A 14,013-nucleotide genomic window follows, 5' to 3' on the forward strand; every position below is an offset into this window, starting at 1 on the left:
ACACTCCGAATGTGTGTGAGTGAGATTATTTTTTCATTCTCTATTTTTCTGCATAAATTCCATTTGCATGCATGCACTAGTTACAGTTATCTATAGATGTTAAAGTTTAATAAAACTTTAATAGTGTAGAATCTCATATTTTTAATATAATATTATCAGATTTGTTTTGATGAACTTTCCAGTGGAACATCCATGTCAGTTTACATATCAAACATGCCTCTCAACTTCAAATAAGAATTATCATCAAAAATAAACTAATTTATAATGACTCTATAATAATACCTCTCCTTCCCATGTCATCTCTTCTATTGGTAGGTTCTTCATTTCGATGGTCTAGTCCAAAATTGTTAGGCTACTTGGCTCCTTAATCCTCATTTAAAGGATTTTTCTACTTTTAGTATGATTTTCCCTTCTTTGTTCATCTTTGGCACACTTCTCGGCTGCAAATAAATAACATGGTCATGATCTTGATAAGGTGGAAGAGCCTTAGGCATTAATCCAAATACCTTGACATGTTGGTTGACAACTTTATGAATACCCTTAACATAGATTATATTTATATTTGAACATTTAATGAATGTAATTATGCCATTACACCTTGTGTAGAAACTAATGTGTAGATTCAATATTGCTCATGAAATTTGCTAAATCACAAGAACTGAAGCTACTTTATTGATCTGTGGAAGTTTATTCACCATATAAAATAAGAATCATAGACATTAAAAATGAAACATCAAGCATGCACAAAGATTTATCTATGGGAAAGAAACTGCTCAAAACTGCTTACTATCTATATTTTATTGATCAGAGAATAGAGAAGAAATACAATGCTTTCTCAAGCTAGAGAACACCTTGCAAGTGTATAGTTTAGCACCCTTCCTAATAGACTTAACTAGCCAACACTTAGCTAGTTTCAGGCCTTCCCAATCTTTTATTTCCTCGGGTTGTTCCCCTTGGAAATTCCCCCTATTTTTTAAGAATTTAACACTTTGGAATTGCACAATAACCTTAGGTCATTCTTTGACTACATGCACCACGTGTACACATTGGAATCTACTACAACTAATAGTACACTACATTGGAATCTCCATCTCAACTAGGTAACTGGAAATCTTTGCATGTGACAATTATTTTGGGTTGATTGATCAGTCAACTACTTGATCACTGAGTGTTGTTGAAATTCCACTTCCACAACTTGACCTCCACTAGTTCTTCTAACTATTAGAACAAATTAAATTGACAATAACTCAAATTAACTAAAATAGATTTCTACAAATTAGCAATTAATCATGTAGCATTGAACTCAAGCTTCCCCAGCTCGAATTAACTGAGTGAAAATTTCCATGTTACCTCAGTTAACTAACTCCAAGTATTCTACTGAAATAAAAATTCGAATTTTAATCTAGTTTGACCAAGGAAAAGTCAAAACTATATTTTCTTGCTGCATTTTCAACACCTTGGTGCCCATTTTTGAGTAATTTTGTCATTTCATTAGAGCTTATCACTTTAGAGGGTTTCATTTGGATACCTATAAGCTCAATTTCCTTTCCTCCCAAAGTAATTATTATGTAGAGATATTGAAAATTAGATGTTAAAAATTAATCATATTAATTTACATAATATATGACAATTGATATACTCAATTAATCTAGGAAATTTTGGAGCTAGTTACTCTTCTAGTCATTTTGCTAAATGCCTCAATGCCTTTTGAATTATTGTACAATATCACATGGTGCTCATTCATAAATGCTATCAAGTCTCTTTTGTTTCATGTTTTACATGTTTAAGGGAAGTTTAAACTTTAGTTTTCTATCTTCATTCATTGTTGACCTTTTGTTTCGGTCATCCCTCCATCAATTATACCTCATGATTTCATCCATTTGCATAATCTGTCAGTCTAGTGGATGATCATTGATGTGGTACACATTAAGGCACTCCTTAGATGGATCTTCCCCTCAGTTGATATGGTTATTCATGGTAACAAGTTGGAATGTTGAACTGCATTTTATCTAGTTGATAAAAGGTGGGAAAATTGGGCTACAGCAGATGCCCCATAGTGCATGAGGTCAAAAACAAAACTCATGGCTGGAATGCATTACAACAACATAATAAAAATTTGATCATGGATTCAATATTAAATGACTATATCAAAGTCATACTGATAACCAAGAGTGAGTTAGAAGATGATCGTCCTCAAGGTTTGAAAACCCATGCTCCGCATAAAGAGAAATTGAACATGTCCACCAACCATACACTATGAATGTGTGTGAGGGAGATTATTTTTTCATTCTCTATTTTTTTGCATAAATTCCATTTGCATGCATGCACTAGTTACAGTTATCTATATATGTTAAAGTTTAATAAAGCTTTAATAGTGTAGGATCTCATATTTTTAATATAATATTATCAGATTTGTTTTGATGAACTTTCTAGTGGAATATCCATGTCAGTTTACATATCAAACATGCCTCTCATCTTCAAATAAGAATTATCGTAAAAAATAAGCTAATTTATAATGACTCTATAATAATACCTCTCCTTCCCATGTCATCTCTTCTATTGGTAGGTTCTTCATTTTGATGGTCTAGTCCAAAATTGTTGGGCTATTTGGCTCCTTAATCCTCATTGCAAGGATTTTTCTACTTTTAGTATGATTTTCCCTTCTTCGTTCATCTTTGGCACACTTCTCAGCTACAAATGAATAACATGGTCATGATCTTGATAAGGTGGAAGAGCCTCATGCATTAATCCAAATACCTTGACATGTAGGCTAACAACTTTATGAATACCCTTAACATAGATTATATTTACATTTGAACATTTAATGAATGTAATTATGCCATTACACCTTGTGTAGAAATTAATGTGTAGATTCAATATTGCTCATGAAATTTGCTAAATCACAAAAATTGAAGCTACTTTATTGATTTGTGGAAGTTTATTCACCATCTAAAATAAGAATCATAGACATTAAAAATGAAACATGACACATGCACAAAGATTTATCTATGGGAAAGAAACTGCTCAAAACTGCTTACTATCTATATTTTATTGATCAGAGAATAGAGAAGAAATACAATGTTTTCTCAAGCTAGAGAACACCTTGCAAGTGTATAGTTTAGCACCCTTCCTAATAGACTAAACTAGCCAACACTTAGCCAGTTTCAGGCCTTCCCAATCTCTTATTTCCTTGGGTTTTTCCCTTTGGAAATTGCCCCTATTTTTTATGAATTTAACACTTTGGAATTGCGCAATAACCTTAGGTCATTTTTTGACTGCATGCACCACCTGTACACATTGGAATATACTACAACTGATAGTACACTGCATTGGAATCTCCATCTCAGCTAGGTAACTCGAAATCTCTACGTGCGAAAATTATTTTGGGTTGATTGATCAGTCAACTACTTGATCACTGAGTGTTGTTGAAATTCCGCTTCTACAACTTGACCTCCACTAGTTCTTCTAATTATTAGAACAAGTTAAATTGACAATAACTTAAATTAACTGAAATAGATTTCTACAAATTAGCAATCAATCATGTAGCACTCAACTCAAGTTTCCCCAATTTGAATTAACTGAGTTAACTGAGTGAAAATTTCCATGTTACCTCAGTTAACTAACCCCAAGTATTCTACTGAAATAAAAATTCGAATTTTAATCTAGTTTGACCAAGGAAAAGTAAAAACTATATTTTCTTGCTGCATTTTCAACACCTTGGTGCCCATTTTTGAGTAATTTTGTCATTTCATTAGAGCTTATCACTTTAGAGGGTTTTGTTTGGATACCTATAAGCTCAATTTCCTTTCCTCCCAAAGTAGTTATTATGTAGAGATATTGAAAATTAAATGTTAAAAATTAATCATATTTATTTACATAATATATGACAATTGATATACTCAATTGATCTAGGAAATTTTGGAGCTATTTACTCTTCTAGTCATTTTGGTGAATGCTTCAATGCCTTTTGAATTATTGTACAATATCACATGGTGCTCATTCATAAATGCTACCAAGTCTCTTTTGTTTCATGTTTTACATGTTTAAGGGAAGTTTAAACTTTAGTTTTCTATCTTCATTCATTGTTGACCTTTTGTGTCGGTCATCCCTCCATCAGTTATACCTCATGATTTCATCCATTTTCATAATCTCTCAGTCTAGTGGATGATCATTGATGTGGTATACATTAAGGCCCTCTTAGATGGATCTTCCCCTCAGTTGATATGGGTATTCATGGTAACAAGTTGGAATGTTGAACTGCATTTTATCTAGTTGATAAAAGGTGGGAAAATTGGGCTACAACAGATGCCCCATAGTGCATGAGGTCAAAAACGAAACTCATGGCTGGAATGCATTACAACAACATAATAAAAATTTGATCATGGATTCAATATTAAATGACTATATCAAAGTCATACTGATAACCAAGAGTGAGTTAGAAGATGATCGTCCTTGAGGTTTGAAAACCCATGCTCTGCATAAAGAGAGATTGAACATGTCCACCAACCATACACTACGAATCTATGACATGAAATGATAATATATGACCTGAAGACATACATAGTGGATCCATGTAAGAAAGTAAAAATCATAGCCATGATCAAAATCCAACATTGATCTATGTCATAGTATACATTACCAAGACTATAAACATAGAGAAGGGACATGCCCCACAATATCCCTCAATGTACATAAAATCATACATAACTCCAAATGTGTCTTAGGAAGGGTTCCATATAAGAGTTAGATGTGCCTATCTCAAGGTCTTCTACTCAACCTTGATGGTATGAATCTATAACATGTGAATAAATGTGCTAATCTCGAGCATGGTAGAAACCCTCTCCTTACTAATCATTGATTCATGTAATTAACACATGCTAGGGGAGCCTCCAATGATGAAAATGGTCTGAAAGGTACCTAGTACAATCGAGAGAGAGTGAATAAATGTGTTCACATTGAACATTGACAGATTTTTCCTATTATGAGCCAAAGTGGTAAACGCATTGTGAACTAGGTGGAAGCCTACCACTAAGGAGAATATCCATCAAAGGAGATCCTTAATGTATCCCCCGTCAATCAACAAGAAATAGATCAAGATATGATGTAAATGAATGAACTCATGTGGTACAACTTGCATAGGAGACACAAAAGGTCAAGAAGGACCAAAGAAGAATTTTATACTTCCCTTAAACATGTAATAACACCACAAAAAGGTGACTTGGTAACCTTGACTAATGAGCACCATTTGACATTGAAAAACAACACAATAGGCATTGAAGCATGCTCCATAATGAGTGGAAGGGTAACTAACTCCAAAAATACCCATATCAAAGATAATTATTTACATATTATTGTTAATAAGGACTGCATGGGGAAACCTCTTGATAAGACTCATACAAGTAATACTCAAACTTCTTCGATCCATATTTCCAAAGATTTTAATAAGGTTGGAGATAAAAGTTTGAATGCTTCACACACTAGATGTAGCTCCAAACTTAACCATATCAATTTAGGAAATAGTGATAGAAGTGATAAGCATGAAATAAGCAATGTTCAAAGAAGAAGAATCCTAACAAACCTAGAAAGAAGCCATATTTCACTAGGATACCTCCATTGGTTATAACTTACATTTAAAGTAAAGAACATATGGAGGATAATAGTGTGGTTCCATTAAATCTCAAAACATTTCAAGGTGAATTGGTTACCCTACATAATTGTAACTAAGATGTGAAGTAAAATACATTGATGGTTTCCTCTTCAAATTTAAAGGGAGAAAGCATGATATAATAAATGAATGATAAATTTGATACTCTTAGAAAGCACTCATTACCTTTAATAAATAACACATTTAATTCAGTGGAAATTATTCAATAAGTTAGATTTACATTCATTCAAGTTTTATTACACTTCTTATATGAGATAAATCTATATTTAGGGTATGGATAAATATAGATATCTATGAACTTAATATATATGTAATTCATATTAATAAATGAGCTAGTTTCCATATAGTGTTGCTTCAATATAACTTAAAATAATAACACTTTCCAAGGAGAAGAACCTATGTATTTGACCTTAATTTAATTTGATGTTAGAGCTATAGGTAGGATAATCAGTATAGTGGGATTTTCATATTTAGGTAAAGTGTGAATTTGTAGCAATCTCGATTATTAATACACATTCTACTTATTGACTGCTACTATAAGTTGTTGCCGAAATTAAGCAATCCATTCATTCAAGTGCATTGTGTCCACAACATAATGTATTAGGGTGCCTCTTTATGTGTATTTAAGTAAGCTAGGAAAGAGTGTAAACCCTAAACCGTAAACTTGAAAGCATTTAAAGTTGTTAGAAAGCTTGAAGCTGCTAGAGATATACTTAATAATTTTGTGGATAACAAACAAATGAAAATAGTGGTTTATAACAAAATTGAATTGAGTTTGAGAACATAATGAGTCATTAAACATTGAGAAATAAATCTGCATATATACAAGATCCATTTGACCAAGGAGATGCACCTAAGAGAGCATGTAAGGGCCAAGATGGTAAATAATTGGTCTTAGTTGTAAGGGAAACTATGGCTTAAATACATACACATACACATACATATACATATACATATACATATACATATACATACATACATACATACATACATACATACATACATACATACATATATATATTCAAGGGAAATCATCCTCTCTCTCACCCAGGGGAAGATTGAGGGTCAATACGACAATATTCATAGGCACATAGCCATTACAACAATATTTTTCACCATCATGTCATTCTCATGGAGTTGAACTTAGCTAGCTGAAATAACAACCATTCTTCCCAAACTTCTAAGATAACCCCAATTGGCTATCTATATATATATATATATATATATATATATATATATATATATATATATATATATATATATATATATATATATATATATATATATATATACTTGTACTTTTTAATGGTTGACATATTGTTGATACGTAGGTTGCGTTAGGATGCATGATTATTGCATTGAAGCATATAGAGCATTCTAAAATAAATAAGGACGATTATTTCAACAATAAATATGTCAAATTGTTTGCAGGAAATTCAAAATATTGACTCTAATTGAAATACCAAAAGCTTAGTTTCAATTATATCAACCATTGCGAGAAATCAAAAGCTATTCAAAATACAAGTTAGGAACACTTAGAGAGTTGGTTAAAGACCATGAAAACATTAAGAAACAAACATCTTACATTTTATTCAACATAAAAGATGAGAACACATTTCAAATGTCCTTTAGTAATTCATGACTTTTGATTGATAACTAAGAAAGCCTCAACATTAAGGTACTAGAAACTAAAAATACCTTTGTTGCTAATTTGAAAAGTCCAATAATTTTTCATTAAAACAGATTAGGATTTCAATTAGTAAGTCATGTTTAGAGTTAAATATAATTCTAAAACATGGGACTGGTGACATTGGAGTTAAAGAGGAAACTAGTCTCATAAAAGTTAGGTATTTATTAATGATTAGATTGATAGATTCATGCATAATGTGAGAAATTTAGAGAGCCCTTGGCCACAATCCATGGAGCAATTACCCTAGTTGTACGGTAAATTCGATGTAGGTGAGTACATAGGATATTCAGTTTTTCAATATATATTTAAGTATAATTACAAATAAATGGGGTTATGATCATAAAATTATATAAAAAGAAAAACAATTATATGAATATCAACACAATTTATCAACCATAAATAAAATAAAATATTAATATGTAGAAACCAATTTTCATAGTTAAATAAATGACCAAGAGAAATATGTGAGAGGTTTTAATTCCAAAGGCAACTTGTGAAAGTACACAAATACACATAGCTCCATGTTAAAGCACCTTTCATATTGAATACACATAGCTCCATGTTAAAGCACCTTTCATATTGAGAGATCAAGGGTTCAATTTTGTCCACAAACTATGGATCAAGCATTGTGGTTGTGGTTGAGCTGGAAAGGACTTAAAATTGGTCTCTTGTGATTTGTAGTGCAAATATTAAAAAAAATACACAAATACACATGTTTTCAAATTTTTATAAGAAGTGAACTACTAGACCACAATTTGCCAATTAAGATGTCTTGTAAAGTTTTTCCAATAATTTTAATAACTATAAATGTCATTTTCAATGATAAAGGAAAAGTTTAACACACATTTTTCAAATATTTTTGAATATAATATATTTTAAAATAACTTTATAAGTAACTTTTTTATAAAAAACTAACATTTGCAAAATAAAATTGGCTATCAACATATAAAAAAAACTTGGCTATCAACATATAAAAAATGATATTAGAGAATGTAATAAAACCATGCTTAGTAAATAGTTACATTTAAAGGAATATGTATTTTAAATTTAATTTTGATTGATAATTTTTGAGTTAATTTATTTATTTCATTAGTTAAATAAATTCTAAAAGTATGACAACCAAACTATCAAAAGCACTAAAACAGAATAACCACAGAGATAGTTTGCTAATACCTAATACATAAATCTAAATTACATTAATCGAGTGTACCATTTGGTTCTAAACTAACTGTATATCAACACAGAGTCAGTCCTAGATAAATTGATAATCTTGCACAACATTTATTCTTTCCCATACCTGCCATGCAATAATAATGTACTTAACCAAAACTAAAGGAAAAGAAATCGATGACACCTTTGTGTAGACCAAAAAGAAAGGGAAATCATGAACCATGAGATATTCGTGCATATACTACAGTGAAGAAATATTTAACTTGTACTGCACTGAAGAAATATGAAGCAAGATATCACATAAATATCTATAAATATGAAACAAGATATCACATAAATATCTATAAATAAGTAACAATAGGTACACTTAAATTTAATTAGATACATTTAAATGAATATATACATTAAATTTAATTTTGATTGATAATTTTTTATTTAATTTGTTTATTTATTTAATTATTCAATTAACTACTTATTGGGAGATATCACTACCCTACCATAAAATCATTAAAACAAAGTAACCAAGCAGGTAGGTTTTTCTCATACATAAATCAGAATTACAATATACGGGCTTCCATCTTCTTCTATTTATAAGTAAATAGAGTATTTGGCTGTAAACTAACTATATATCAACACATAGTTAGTCTTAGATAAACAGATAATCTTCTACTGCATTTATTCTTTCCTATTCTTGGCATGCAATAATATTGTACTTAACAAAAACCAAAAGAAAAGAAATTAATAAAGCCTTTGTGTGGATAAAAAGTAAGAGAAATCATGAACCTTGACATATTTGTGCGTATACTACACTGAAGAAATATTTAACTGCATGTACTGCAGTGAAGAAATATGAAGAAAGACAACATAGTTTAGTGGGAAACTTCATTGAATTACATATCTATAAATATGTAACAATAGGTGTACTTAAATTTAATTAGATACATTTAAAAGAATATATACTTTAAATTTAGTTTTGATGGATAATTTTTCATTTAATTTATTTATTTAATTAATTATTCAATTAACTACTTAGTAGGAGATATCACAACCCGCCCATAAAATCATTAAAAAACAAAGTAACCCTGTAGGCCGGTTTTGCTCATACATAAATCAGAATTACAATATACCAGCGTCCATCTTCTTCTATTTATAAGTAAATAGAGTATTTGACTCTAAACTAACTATATATCAACACATAGTCAGTCTTAGATAAACAGATAATCTTTAACTGCATTTATTCTTAGATAAACAGATAATCTTGACTGCATTTATTCTTTCCCATACCTGCCCTGCAATGACAATGTAAAATTAACCCAAGGAAAAGAAATTTTAATGCAAAAATCATTAACGATGACATAGTTGTGCATATAGTGCAGTAGTGAAGCAAAAGCGGAGCATAAATTTTAGAGAGGAAAACAAAAGGCACTTGGTATAAAAGTTGTTCTAATTAAGTTGCCATTACCTGGTGTTATAAGTTGCTCTACTAGCCGATGCTGACTTTGTTACCGCTGGCAGCTTTGCCGGTGTTGTTGCTGTTCACCATGTTGTTGTTGCCGCTGTTGATTTTGTTGCCGCTGTTGGTGGTGTTGCCACTGTTGTTGCCGAGGATGGGATTGCCGTCGATCTTGGTGTTGGGGCCGATGACGTTCTGGTCACCGCTGTTGCACCTGCGGTCGACCTTGTTGTTATCGCCGCGGAAGTTCCGCCCTGCTTGTTGCAAATTGCTCATGTTGTTGGCTTACGGATATTGAAACTGGAACGCCTTCGAAGGCAACAAGATTCCCACTTCTGCAAAAAAAAAACGGCTTCAGTTCAACTCAATCTGCTAAACTGTAACAATACATAACGTGGACATTGATAAGTTACTGTGAATCAACGCCTAACGTGGACATAGAATATGAGCAAATTAATGATATCTCACAGATTAGAAATATACAACCATACCTAGAACTGGAGTAGGGCAAATTCCGTAAGCAAGAGGTGAGAAATACAATGGCATAGCCTGCCTTATATAGAAGCAGGCGAACTCCAAGCTCGGATTTGAAAACCATCTACACTCACAACCAGGGTCAAGTTTTGAAGTTTTCATGTATTAAATTTATATGAATGACATGATCAATCATGCAAAGACTAGCGTCACGAGGATGACATATTGTGGACGCCCTATTGGGCAGACGAATTATTCTTTTGGAGAGAAAAAAAAAAGTTGCACAATTTACTGATGTGACAAAGATTCGCGCAAGTGGGCAGAAGAGTTATTCTTTCTCTGCCCAAAAAAACAATTATTTGCCATCTTTACAGATGTAAAGACTCATATTTATTCGCCCAATTGGGCAGGCGCGTTATTCTTTTTTAGCGAAGAACAAATCTTTGCCATAACTACTATGGTTTCTTCGGGCAATGGGGCAGAGGAGTTATTCTTTTTGGGTGGATATTTGTTATCATAATAGAAGCAAAATATACCAGCATATTTAGCTTTTAAAAATAATGTACATACACTTTTAAAGAGACAATTAGTCACTGTATTATTTGTGTCACTGTACTATTTCAGAGGAGTTATTTTTCTTAAACACTCAGGCATTGTGGCTATAATTTCTCTTAGACACCCACTTATTGTGGTCTTGCCAAGCTATTGTCCTCACAAAATGCCATTTTTTAGAATTTATTTATCAGTGTGCTAAACTCAAAAATCTTTCTGAGCAAGCTATGATGTCCTCCTCAGTAAGCCATGATGTCTCATGATTGTTTCCCAATTATTTTTACTCTAACTACATCTCTATTTCTATTTTCAAGATGTCAATACTTTCTAAAAATACTTAAAAACATTGAAAATCCCTCTTCACAATATTTAAAACTCCAATAACAATTCAAGTAAAACACCTATTGTCTCATTACCTCCTAAAAAGCAGTCCCTCCTCTTGAAATTGTCTTTCTTTTCGAAGTTTGGGTCTTCTCCAAGCCTTCTAGAGAAGCAATTTTGGTTATTTCTTTCGTACTAGGATATGATGATGAGGATATTGTAGATGAAGCTATTTTAGGAATGATGGAATATATTTTTTTTGTTAATCTCTCATTAAAAACACACTATGAGAAATATTACTACTATGCTTATATGCATGCATGTTAGCGATTTATTTGGTATATGCATATTTGGATCTATATTTTGAACATATACAAATTATCCTTAATTATGGAAGTAGTGTTCCTTGACTATTTCATTTAAAAAGAATAAATTGCAATGGACCTTAACCCCATTGTTGAATGGTGATAATTTTGTCAAAATATTAGAAAAACCATGACGAAAGTCTACTTGGCTTATAGGGCTCCACAAACATGCAAATATTGCATGATTTAATCTTGTAATATCCCAACATCAAAATTTTAATCAGATATGGTACACTCTAGGTGTTAGAATGAAATTCTTGTAGAAAAACACCTAACACAATAAAGATCTAAGAATGCAACCTCTTCTTTATGTAAATAAATAGAAACAAAATTACATGCCCACACAAGACCTATGCCTTGGCATGTATGGCTGCCCATCAACAAAGAGATTAAATATATTGAAGCACAGTCATAGATCCTAGATGGTTCCACTACACAAATTACTCCCACTGGTTTTCATACCTAGGATCAAGTAGAACTAGCCTTGTCAAGTTCACAACAAAAGCCAAATAGATAAATAACTCTCCTATCCACTTTTATAGGCTTGATTGAGTCTTTAGAGACTTTATTTTATTGTTTTCGCTCAAAAAACAAAGTCAAATACCATGGGCCAATGCCATGGGAAACTGCCACATTAAAAAGATTGGTTTCCCTCAGGTAATCCACTTCTATCCACAACAGAAGCATTTGTATATTGATACCAAGATCCCATACAACCCAGTGTGTTATTCCATGCCTCCATTCTAAATGATCATGAATGGATCCTTAGATACCTAAATCCCAAACAATCCTCTGGTCAATCTTGCCCCCAATGGATTCTCCTAGATCCCAATGCCACCTTTGTCCTAGGACATGTTGGTTATGACACCACCTCAGCCCTCCATCATTGCTTATGCTTAAGGGCCCAAGTTGCAATATGCCCTTGGCTAAGAGTATCCTGTCAATAGACTTCCAACTCATAATCTCTAGTAAATCAGTCTCGTGGGAAGTATATAATGCACGAATTCCTGCACATGGAATGAATCTACCATGCTGATGTTGCCTCATGCTCAACTCATGTTGCTCCACCCGATCACCCATCATGATCCATTTGTATAACTCTTCCTTGCTATCCCCAATGTATAGTGGCAGGTAGGTAGAGCTGCAAGCCTTCTCTATGTACTCTTCTAGAGGGCTGCTCTGCAACTCTCAAATGTACTCCTCCTCCTTCCTTGCGAGGGACTTGAGTTGTTCCTCAACACTAGACAATTGAGTCATTGATTCAACGCATACCCCTATGAGGTCCTCAAATTTTCTATTCTCGTGTAAGAGAGTGTCTCAGGCTGCCCCAACTCTCTACTTCAACATCGTAAGATCTATCTTGAAATGCATGATCCTTTCCCAATAGTCCTCTACTAGAAATTCTGGTGCCCTAAAGAATGTCTCTATATTTGACTGCACCGGATGCCCCATGACCACAACTTTAACTTGAACCTTTGTTTGACCCTCCAGAAATGGCTCATCATGCATACTATATTTGTCATGCTACCCTGCATGATCATGCTCATCATGTCAGTTTATTATTATTGGCTCCTCATTCGATTCTCCTAGAATGTCTTCTTCCTAGCATTTTTCACATGTGGGGATAAGTTGTCTACCCTCTTTGATTGTCAAACATGGATGTATTGGTGGACTGTTATCTATACCTAATTTCCCATACTCTTTATGGATGTTCTCCTCGATATCTATAGACTGAACTATATCATCATCAGGAGGAATTCCCTCCCCTCCTTCCTTTCCTGATTTACTTTGTCAAGTTGATTGATTATCATCGACCTTTCCTGTAAGTTTCTCTGAAAAACACGGTGTTGTTGCTCACCATTTGTTCTTGACTCCTTAGATCCTTCACAGGTTCTTTTCTAAAAACCGATGAAACCAACTATGTATGAATCTTCATAATCTGCCCTTGTTTCCTCTTATCACCTAGACATGAATGGTTAACGGCCCAAGGTCCCTTGCAGATAACGCATAGTCCTCTCATCCTTAGTTCATTCTTGATGCATATTTTGTTCTTGCTTCCTCCATCAATCCTTATCAACTCCTTTGTAGTGAGCACCCTTTTGAGTAATTTTATGTTTTTCCTCACAAACTTCTCGACTAGATCATAGGATCCCTGTGGTTCCTTCCTCCAGATGGTCAACAATTTCCATCTTAGTATCTTGCAGATGTGAGCATAGCCTTCTAATAATATAGACACAATCTTTTGCATGATTGTTTTGACATGGTCTGAATGAGCTGATGTAATAGTGGTATAAAAGTTTTGGAGCAACTAAAAGATCAACTC

The 14,013-nt window shown here is 32.9% G+C and overlaps 1 long non-coding RNA gene across 3 annotated transcripts; it reads right to left on the bottom strand.

Moving 5' to 3' along the window:
* Positions 1–9,589: 9,589 nt before the first annotated feature.
* Positions 9,590–10,624, bottom strand: LOC149238432 (uncharacterized). 3 transcript variants are annotated; one of them, XR_016245384.1, is made up of 3 exons: positions 10,470–10,624; positions 9,988–10,313; positions 9,590–9,809 (listed from the first exon to the last, which is right to left on the bottom strand). It is a non-coding gene; the product is annotated as an uncharacterized LOC149238432 (long non-coding RNA). The 3 variants fall into 3 exon arrangements; XR_016245382.1 differs by having other exon boundaries at positions 9,590–9,814; XR_016245383.1 differs by having other exon boundaries at positions 9,590–9,818; positions 9,987–10,313.
* Between the last annotated feature and the right edge of the window lie 3,389 nt (positions 10,625–14,013).

Source organism: Pinus tabuliformis, chromosome 8, assembly GCF_031772625.1.
Source record: "Pinus tabuliformis cultivar Carrire ecotype Pingquan chromosome 8, CPIR1, whole genome shotgun sequence".
In the NCBI taxonomy this organism is placed as follows: Eukaryota; Viridiplantae; Streptophyta; class Pinopsida; order Pinales; family Pinaceae; genus Pinus; species Pinus tabuliformis.